The sequence below is a fragment of the Triticum aestivum genome, chromosome 3B (genome assembly GCF_018294505.1).
Source record: "Triticum aestivum cultivar Chinese Spring chromosome 3B, IWGSC CS RefSeq v2.1, whole genome shotgun sequence".
NCBI classification, from domain to species: Eukaryota; Viridiplantae; Streptophyta; class Magnoliopsida; order Poales; family Poaceae; genus Triticum; species Triticum aestivum.
Window position 1 is genome coordinate 289,839,725 of NC_057801.1, and position 8,586 is coordinate 289,848,310.

Sequence of the window (8,586 nt, forward strand, 5' to 3'; positions counted from 1 at the left end):
AGGAGTACGAGGGTTCACCGGTTCGGCTGCGGTGGGAGGCTACCGTCGCCATAGAATAACAGGGGGTGTGGGTGAGTAGAGGGATGCCCTGGTCAGCGGTGGGAGTAGTAGGGGGGCCTGAGGCCTGCGCGGCAGCACAGCCGGCCACAGGAGGCGGCAGCAGGCGGTCCCGCCGGCGCTTCTTTGGCGGCTGGAGCAAGAAGATCAGAGATTGAAGAAACACGACGGCCGTTGGATTGACATCCAACGGTTACGTCTGCTAGAATCGTTTGTTGACGTAGTATATAATAACTAAAAAAATCTTGCATACCCGTCAACTAAACAGGCCCACAAGTTAGACCACTCCCCCTTTTTAATAATTTATATATAGCTCATGGCAACTTCTTATGCAATTTATTGCAGTCATTTTTTTGGTTGGCCATGGACATTTCGCATATTTCTCTGGGTTCCAAACTATTTTTAATACCGAAATGTCGAGCGAGATTTAAAGTACTTTGAAGATATATTTGAATTAGGTTAATGCCCGGTGAAATAGGAATCTGAATATGTGAAAAAATCAGAAATTATAAAGTAATTGCCAATTTGTCATCTGTTTTTATATTTAGAACCCATTTCATATTACTTTCAAGGCGTAGAAAAATAAATAGGCCTGGATTGGGTATTCTTCAGAAAAAATAAACTGGGCTCATTTGCACAAAGAAAAAATAGTTGGGCTGGTCACATGGTGAACATAAAATATAAGCTTGGGCTAGACGGGCCACGGCCCAGTTCAAACCCTGCTCCGTCTCAACAATACCAAACAAAAAAATACTGCTCGAGTAGATACGTCCCAGGTGTCAGGCGATCTTGTGTTGTTCTCTTGTCTATTGACTATATACGCTCACAATGTCGTGGGTCCCAGATGTCAGGAAAGCACTAGGAGGAAGTATTTTATTTTTCCATATGCTGACATGGTGGGCCCCTACCGTCATCCTCTCCACGTACTTCTGTCGATTCCTGTTGTTTGTTGACCATATTGACAATGCGAGAGGGCGGCGCCGCGACGAGCGCACCAAAGCGCGCGGAGGATGTCGGCGTTAACGATTTAGGAGACGGTGGGGCAGCGATCCGTGCCCTGAGGCGCAGCCAGCCATGGGAGGCGGAAGCAGGCGGCCCCGCCGGCGCTGGTTTGGTTTTGGCGGCTGGAGGCAGACAGGATTGAAGAAACATGACAGACTGTAAAAGCAGCAGGAGTAGTTAACAACCTTAACTGAAACCAGCAGGGGCACTTAACAACCAGAGCTGAAAGCAGTATGAGTACTTATACAGGTTCAACCGTACAAAGCATGCCTCGAACAGTGCTACTTTGCCTACAGTTAACCAAGGGTGAGGCCGCCAAGCCCCAGGACAAGGCCCAGGTGCCACCCCGCGCATCGACAACCTTCTGAAAGTGGCTTCATCTCGCAACGTGGTCAATAAACAGGATATTCACTTTAGAGCCATGGAAAAGCATGAACATAATCTTCTGTCCTATTCTCTAAGATGGACGAGCCTTCATTATCTGAGACCACCCACGAATAAGTATCTTTTCGCCTCCAAGGGGAATTGAGTAGGTCGATATAAACATCATATTGTGACCAAGCGCAAGTATGACGCGACCATGGTCAGGCATCTGTATAGGAACAATAGAACTCGGCAGTTCCTGTTTCAGGAAGATCACAGCTGTAAAACTGTGTATAAGCAATAGTTTATGAACAACATATATAACAGAAAACAACTCGTACCATAAGTTTCTCGACACAGTTGAACCTGTTCAACGAGTGCAGCAGTGGCACACATATCCCACGTGGCCTTCCACCATTGAAACGCCCCACAAGGACCTCAACAGGATCAATAAAGTGCAGGAACATGTGGATGTCGATCCAGTCAACTTCAGTGCCATTAGTAACAGCCGAGTTATTACAGAGTAACAAACGACCAGACTGCTTAACTCTGAAAAAACCTACACGTGCCACCAATTATAAGACAATATTAGTTAGAAGTAGCATCTTCGTGAGAGATTCGTTGCTACTTCCGAAGTTAAATTGTGATTAGTTAGACAGAATAGGTGGATTAAGAAGTAATCGAGGCAACAAGCAAGAACCAGATACAGAAATAACATGGATGAACAATTGGAACAACGTCGGGGTGGAAGATCGCAGTGAAGATGAGACCAGGTTCTGCTATTTCCATCAACATTCGTGCGCCAACTTTCAGTACGTAACACTTGAGAAAGTTTATCCAAGTTTGGCCATAAAAAAAGCAGCGATCTTCTTGGTTCATGAACCCAACTCGGAAGCAATATCCATGGATTGTCTTCACTGTGACCACTAAACTAGTGTATTCAGTTACGGCAAGGCCGAGCATCTTGAGTACATGTGTTCTGGCAGAGCAAATAATACATTGCATGAAAAATAATATGAGAACACAACATGTTCAAAAAAACCCCACCCTCCCGGATAGAGAAGAGCATTCTAGGAACATACCGTGCACGTTTCAAAATGCTGTGGTAGGATGAGATGGAACAAGTGTGGCGTCTCACCGTGGGCGCAGAAATCTGTAGGGTACTCGCACTTTGGGCACTGCAACTGAAACACACTAGATTCGTTATGAAGAAAAATGCATCAACGGCGGCGGCTACCATCCTAGGATCACCTGCGACCAAGGGACTTGGATTTATCGGGGATGAATGAAGAATTCATACCTGGTTCTCCATCAGAAAACCCTATGCAATCGCCGAGCGGGGGTTTTCTCTGAACAAGCAGACGAGGGAGAAGGGGATTCAGGCCCAGTGAAATATTGCCGCTTCGTCCGTCCAGCTTACTGCTAAAGCTGGAAAGGGGGGGTTGTGATTTGACGGCTCATTGGGCATTACTGCGGCGCTACGACCGGGGTGTGTCTACCGTGAAATTGTGCACTCTAATTTGTGGATATGGCACGTGGACCCCTTTGCCGGTTGCCCCACATATCAGCGAAAGGAAGTAGAAAGACACGAGTAACTAATTACACATAAATATATTTTTTGACAGAGAGATACTCCCTCTATAAAGAAATACACAAATCTTTTATATCACAGGCTCACCTTGCCGAGAAATATACTCCCTCTGCAACGCACGGTCATTATGGGGGTTCAGCTATTTTTTATGGGGGTTCAGCTGAGAATATAATACTCAGATAGACTCACGGTTCTGGACATTGGGCCACAGGCCGACCCTGCATGTTTGGGGGCCCATGTGTTCTACCTCAGCGCTTTTCATATTGCAAGCAATCGGTACTGTGCTCGTTTTAGATGCCGTCGCAAGGCGAATACACAAAATTGAATAAAGCACAGCAGCTGTTGGAATGAAATCGAACGACAGTTCCTAACCAGCAATCAGAGTTGCAATTCTATCAACGATATACCATGTGATAAATAATACTGTCATACTACTTATACACACAGGACACTTGTTTCACCATGCCAGATTATTACATCAAAATCTCTCGGAGGATAGATCAGTTTGGCAGTTGCGTGCCGCTACTGAAGAATTTCAAAGTTGATTTGGACCAGCTCTCCTTGCCGAGAAAGTTCGATTTTGACATCATCCCCTACCGCAAGATATGATTTATATTTGAGCCTTGACCATCCTTTAGCATCAATCATCATGCGACCATCCTTTGTACTTACAGTATATTGAGCAGGTTCATTCACACCAAGGCTGCGCATGGTAAGAGAAACTTGGCCGCGGTCGCCCGACTTGTTGAACAACTCCCTCGTTGCTCTAGGAATTCTCTATTTGAAAACAAGAAGACATACCCAAACAGTTAGATCAACACAGTGAATCATGTGAAACAACATGGAAAGAAAAAAGGACAAAGCACTTGGGCGGCCAATGCTTACCAAGAAGGTGGACATGTCGGTTTTTGTAAGGACTTTGGTATATGAAGTGCGAACTGCAGCCCAGTCTGTTGCCGGTGCAACTGCACGGGCCGGACCAAATGCAAGTGCAAGTGTTGGTGCACGTGCCGAAGCCGCTGCTACTGCCGGAGATGGTGCTCCTTGTAGAGCTGGTGCGGGTGTCGATGCTCGATCCTCCGGTAGATCAGACTGATCCACTGACGCGGTCGGTGCCCAATCCTCAGCTGGATCAGACTAAGCTGCTGCCACTTTCAGTGCTAGAGCAACTGCCGGTGCTCGATCTGTGCGAGACAGTGGCGATCGTGTCTGGTCTGCTATGATCAACTTTCTAACTTGACTAGGATCCATGACCGTGATCCAGTTTTTTCTGCATTTCTTTTAAACGCGAGAAGGACTAATTGTGGCGCTTTTGTTAAACCAAACTGTAGTTCATCATAGGGATTCAGCTTGTACTCAGACAACAGACTGATCCAATTTTTTCTAGTAATATAAGTGATGGACAGTGCCTTCGTTACTGACACGACATAATAAGTGAAACCTGCAAAAATAGCCATCATAGAGCAAACCAAATGGTTTATTCTGTGATGAATGTCACGTGGAAAAACCTGCATCGTAAAATTGCAGGAAAAGAAAGAAAACATGACATTAAATCAATAAGATTTAGACAGTAAATCAATAAGATTTAGACAGTAAATCAATAAGATTTACTTGATGTGACACGAGTGAATACTTACCAGGAAATCACTATGTTGAAGTACTAAACAGAAGATTGATCGTCCAACTACGGGTGGCATGCAGGGGCCCTGCCTACTCCCACAAGCAGGACAGTCCAAAGGTCGTGACAAATCGTATGGACCGAACATCCATGGGACTGGAAATCCTGGTGGGTGCGATAAACCCTGCAATGCATACAGATATTGGAGTGTAACTATAATTGATAAAACGTCCTCACAAAAAATATGATCTGGATACTTCAAAATGTACAGACTGAATTGAGTGGACAGACATTAACATAGACCATTCTCAGGACTGACCACACACCAAAAGCGGCAGTACTAATAAACAATACAGGGTTCACAAACACAAATCACGTACTGAACAATAGTACTTACTACAGACAAGCAAAGTTGCACTAACTAAACTTTGTAGACTATTTCTTGCCACCGACCTATGGGATGAACCCCGCATAACTGACTAGGCCATGGACTTCGTGTGAGATGTCTACATGCACCATCACCATCTTGTCAACCTTGGAGAACCTAACAGAGTGGTCTTTCCACTCATAAACATGATGATGAAGACAGGCCGCATTAGATTTTTTGGGAAGCTTTACAAGAACCACACCCTTCGTAATCCAAGGCACAGCCAGGAAATTGTTGTGGTCAAGTACAGCCTCGAGAACATGCCTGACAACAATGCTACAGGAAAACACTAGTTCAGGACACGTGGCGACAAGGACACAGCAGCTGGATAGTTCAACAGTAGAACTCATCATCACGTCTTCTAGTTCACACGACATGACTTTGAGAACTTCATCTCCACCGCGTACCTGGTTCTAATTCAAAAAGAAACCATATTTCATTACTACCTCCGTTCAGAAATATAAGATGATTTTCGATATTATACTCCATATATGACTACATATACGCACGTAAATGAGTGAACAAAGACACTAGAACATGTCTTCAAAGGCATGAGAGCAAAGGGATTACATGCAATATCCATAACACAAGTTACTGAGGCAAATATACCCTCTTAAAAGGTAGCATTGATGTTCATAAAGTACTCCCTCCGTCCCAAAATTCTTGTTTTAGATTTGTCTAGATACGGATGTATCAAGTCACATTTTAGTATTAGATACATCTGTATCTAGAAAAATCTAAGACAAGAAATTTGGGACAGAGGGAGTAGTTGAAAGTAATCTATAAGAAATCAGTGTCAACCTCTCGCAAGTTTTCGTCAAAAGAGGAATTTAGAACCGTCATTTGGCACACTAAAATCACATGCAATATCACCCAGAAAGTTGTACTACCAGTACTAGTACTGCATGTTAGATGAAAAAACACGATCAAGATCGAGAAAAAGGTCGTCAACAAGAGACATTACCTGGACTTGCTTGGACCGGGCGATGGCTTTGAGCTTGTCTGCGGTAGTCTCGGCGGGGTGCTTGCACTTCTTTGTGCCATGAGCCCTCAACGGTTTTGGCCAAAGCCATAGACATCACGTCGGCCGGTGCTCCAGTGTCCATCCAAGAGAGGAAGCTGAGAGAGAAGAGTGAAAGGAGGAACGAGATGAGGGAGAAGCAAAGTGAGTGGGGGTTTTCTTCAAGAGAGGAAGCTGAGAGAGAAGAGTGAAATGATGGTTGCTTCGTCCGTCCAACTTACTGCTGGAAAGGAGGGGGCTTTGTGATTTGACGGCTCATTGGGCATTACTGCGGCGGTTCGATCGGGGTAGTCTACCGTCACTCTACTACGGAGTAATTTAGTGCATGGCTGGTGGACCCAGGTGCTGGCTGTCCCACACGTCGGCGGAAGTGAGTAATTTAGTGCATGGCTGGAGGAGGATCCGCACGGTGGAGCGTGTCCATTATTTTTCATTTTGAAGAAAAAATGCTTACAGCTTACGACGGAGGAGTGCGAAACACGGCAGCCACTTGAACATACACAGTGCTCCTACTACTAGGCATGTGCAGTGGTTCATACATCAGTACTACACAATCTTGTTGTTGTGTTGTGCGCATGTCAACTACTCCTATATGTAACATAGTACCGCTTTTTCGACTGTCCGGTCGAGAATGAACGGTGAGATCAATGTTAACAGAACTAGGTCCACAGCGCACAGAGAGTACGGTGCTACAGTACTCCATGAAACATGAACCATATGAAGCACATCCTATAGTGTTAGACAGGGTGTATGAAGGGTGCACGGGATGGGAGCAAAAGTTCCCTTCTCGACCCACTTTTGGGTGTTTGGCAGAGTGCATGAAGGGTGCATGAGTCCACACTAGTAGGTTGACAAAAATACACGAAGAGGAAACAACTATATTGAGATGAGAATGCAACCAAACACACCCACATGCTTTGTGCTACAGTGACGGATCTGCACCGTCTGAGTTTGATCCAACGGTCATGTTGCGCCGAGACATGGACAAGCCCATGCAGAGGCGCACGACGTTGGTGATGCAGGGTGCAACCGCCCGTAGAGCCCAGTCTCGGTCGACGGGAGCCAGCTTGTCAAAGACGGCGTCCAATGACACGAATGGATTCCGGTGACGGAGCCCTGAAAGGATTCGCCCGGCAACAGCGACGGCAGCGCGCAACCCCTCCTTGTCCAACTCAGCCCCCACCATCGCGCGGAGACGGCTCAGCTCCTCGGAGATATAGGTGAAGAAGGAGACCAGGTCAGGAAGACGCATCTTGTTGTAGTCGACCGGGTGGTAGAACGGGTTTAGCCCGACGGCCGGCATCGTCGAGCTGGCACGACGGTAGGCATCGCGCAGCCGCAACACGTGCGTGGCAACTTGGTTCACCAAGTGGCTGAGGCGATCCTGGACCTCGCCAACTTGGTCCACCGCTCGTGCTCCAGCCGGCTCCGCTGACGGCCTATCGTATCTCCCGCTTTCTGCAGCAACGCCGCCGATGCCTCGAGCATCTTTGTGGTGGGCTCCTGCCCCTTTTGAAGCTCCGTGAACTCCCGCACATAACGGAGGAGCATGGCACTCCTCTCCTCCTTGAGCTCAGGGAGCTCCACATCCTTGGCCCTAAGCTCCGCATCTTTGGCATGGAGCTCCTGTATCAGGTGCGTCACCTCGGACTCCGTGATCTGCTGCGCCGCCATGGCACCAGGTAGAAGCAATGGGGAGAGGAAGCAAAGGGGGCGAAACGGCTGAAAGGCAATGAAATCTACGGGAAGGCGGAGGGAGCCAGCCGAGGAGCGGGGAATCTTTTGGTTTTCACCACGGTAAAACACCAGTCTACCACATCTCACATCAGGGAGCAGTGGGTTTTTACAGGAGGAGTCATCATGACTAATTGCTACCGCGCCTGCTCCCGTCAATCAAAAGATTTAAAATCCTGCCATGCCTGCTCCCATCAATCAAAAAATTTAAAATCCTGCCGCACCCAAACACCAGAGCAACGCCGTGGTGGATATTTAAATTTACCTGCCGGCAAGTAGATAAAAAAAGGGGTGAAAAAACAAATGTGGCGGTGGCCTAGCTAATCGGTCGAACTAGCCCAACTAGCTAGCCACCGTGCTTCACTGATGTACTCGGTGAGAAAGGTGGTCTTTCGTGATTTGATGACTCATTTACTTGCTTCAGCGCTACGACCGGGGAGAACCCAGAAAACGCGCGGTAGGGCGTCCCACGTCAGGAAAAATATATGCGTGCACCACCTGGGAGGACCCCGAAACCGCGCGGTAGGGTGTGCCATGTCTCGGCACGGAGGAAAAATTTGCGTGTAAAAATATACTGTATCAGACGTAGTACCTATGGTTCGACCTCGGGACCCAGTCAGTCGGTCGAAAACACCCCACTAGCCACACAGCTTCATCATACAAACGTGGCACGGTTAGCTCGGTCTCGACCAGCCGCAGCGTCTCTTGTTCTAGGCGATTCTTCTATTTACCAAGCTTTTTTTACTTGTAATAACACCACGGCAAGCTAGCGC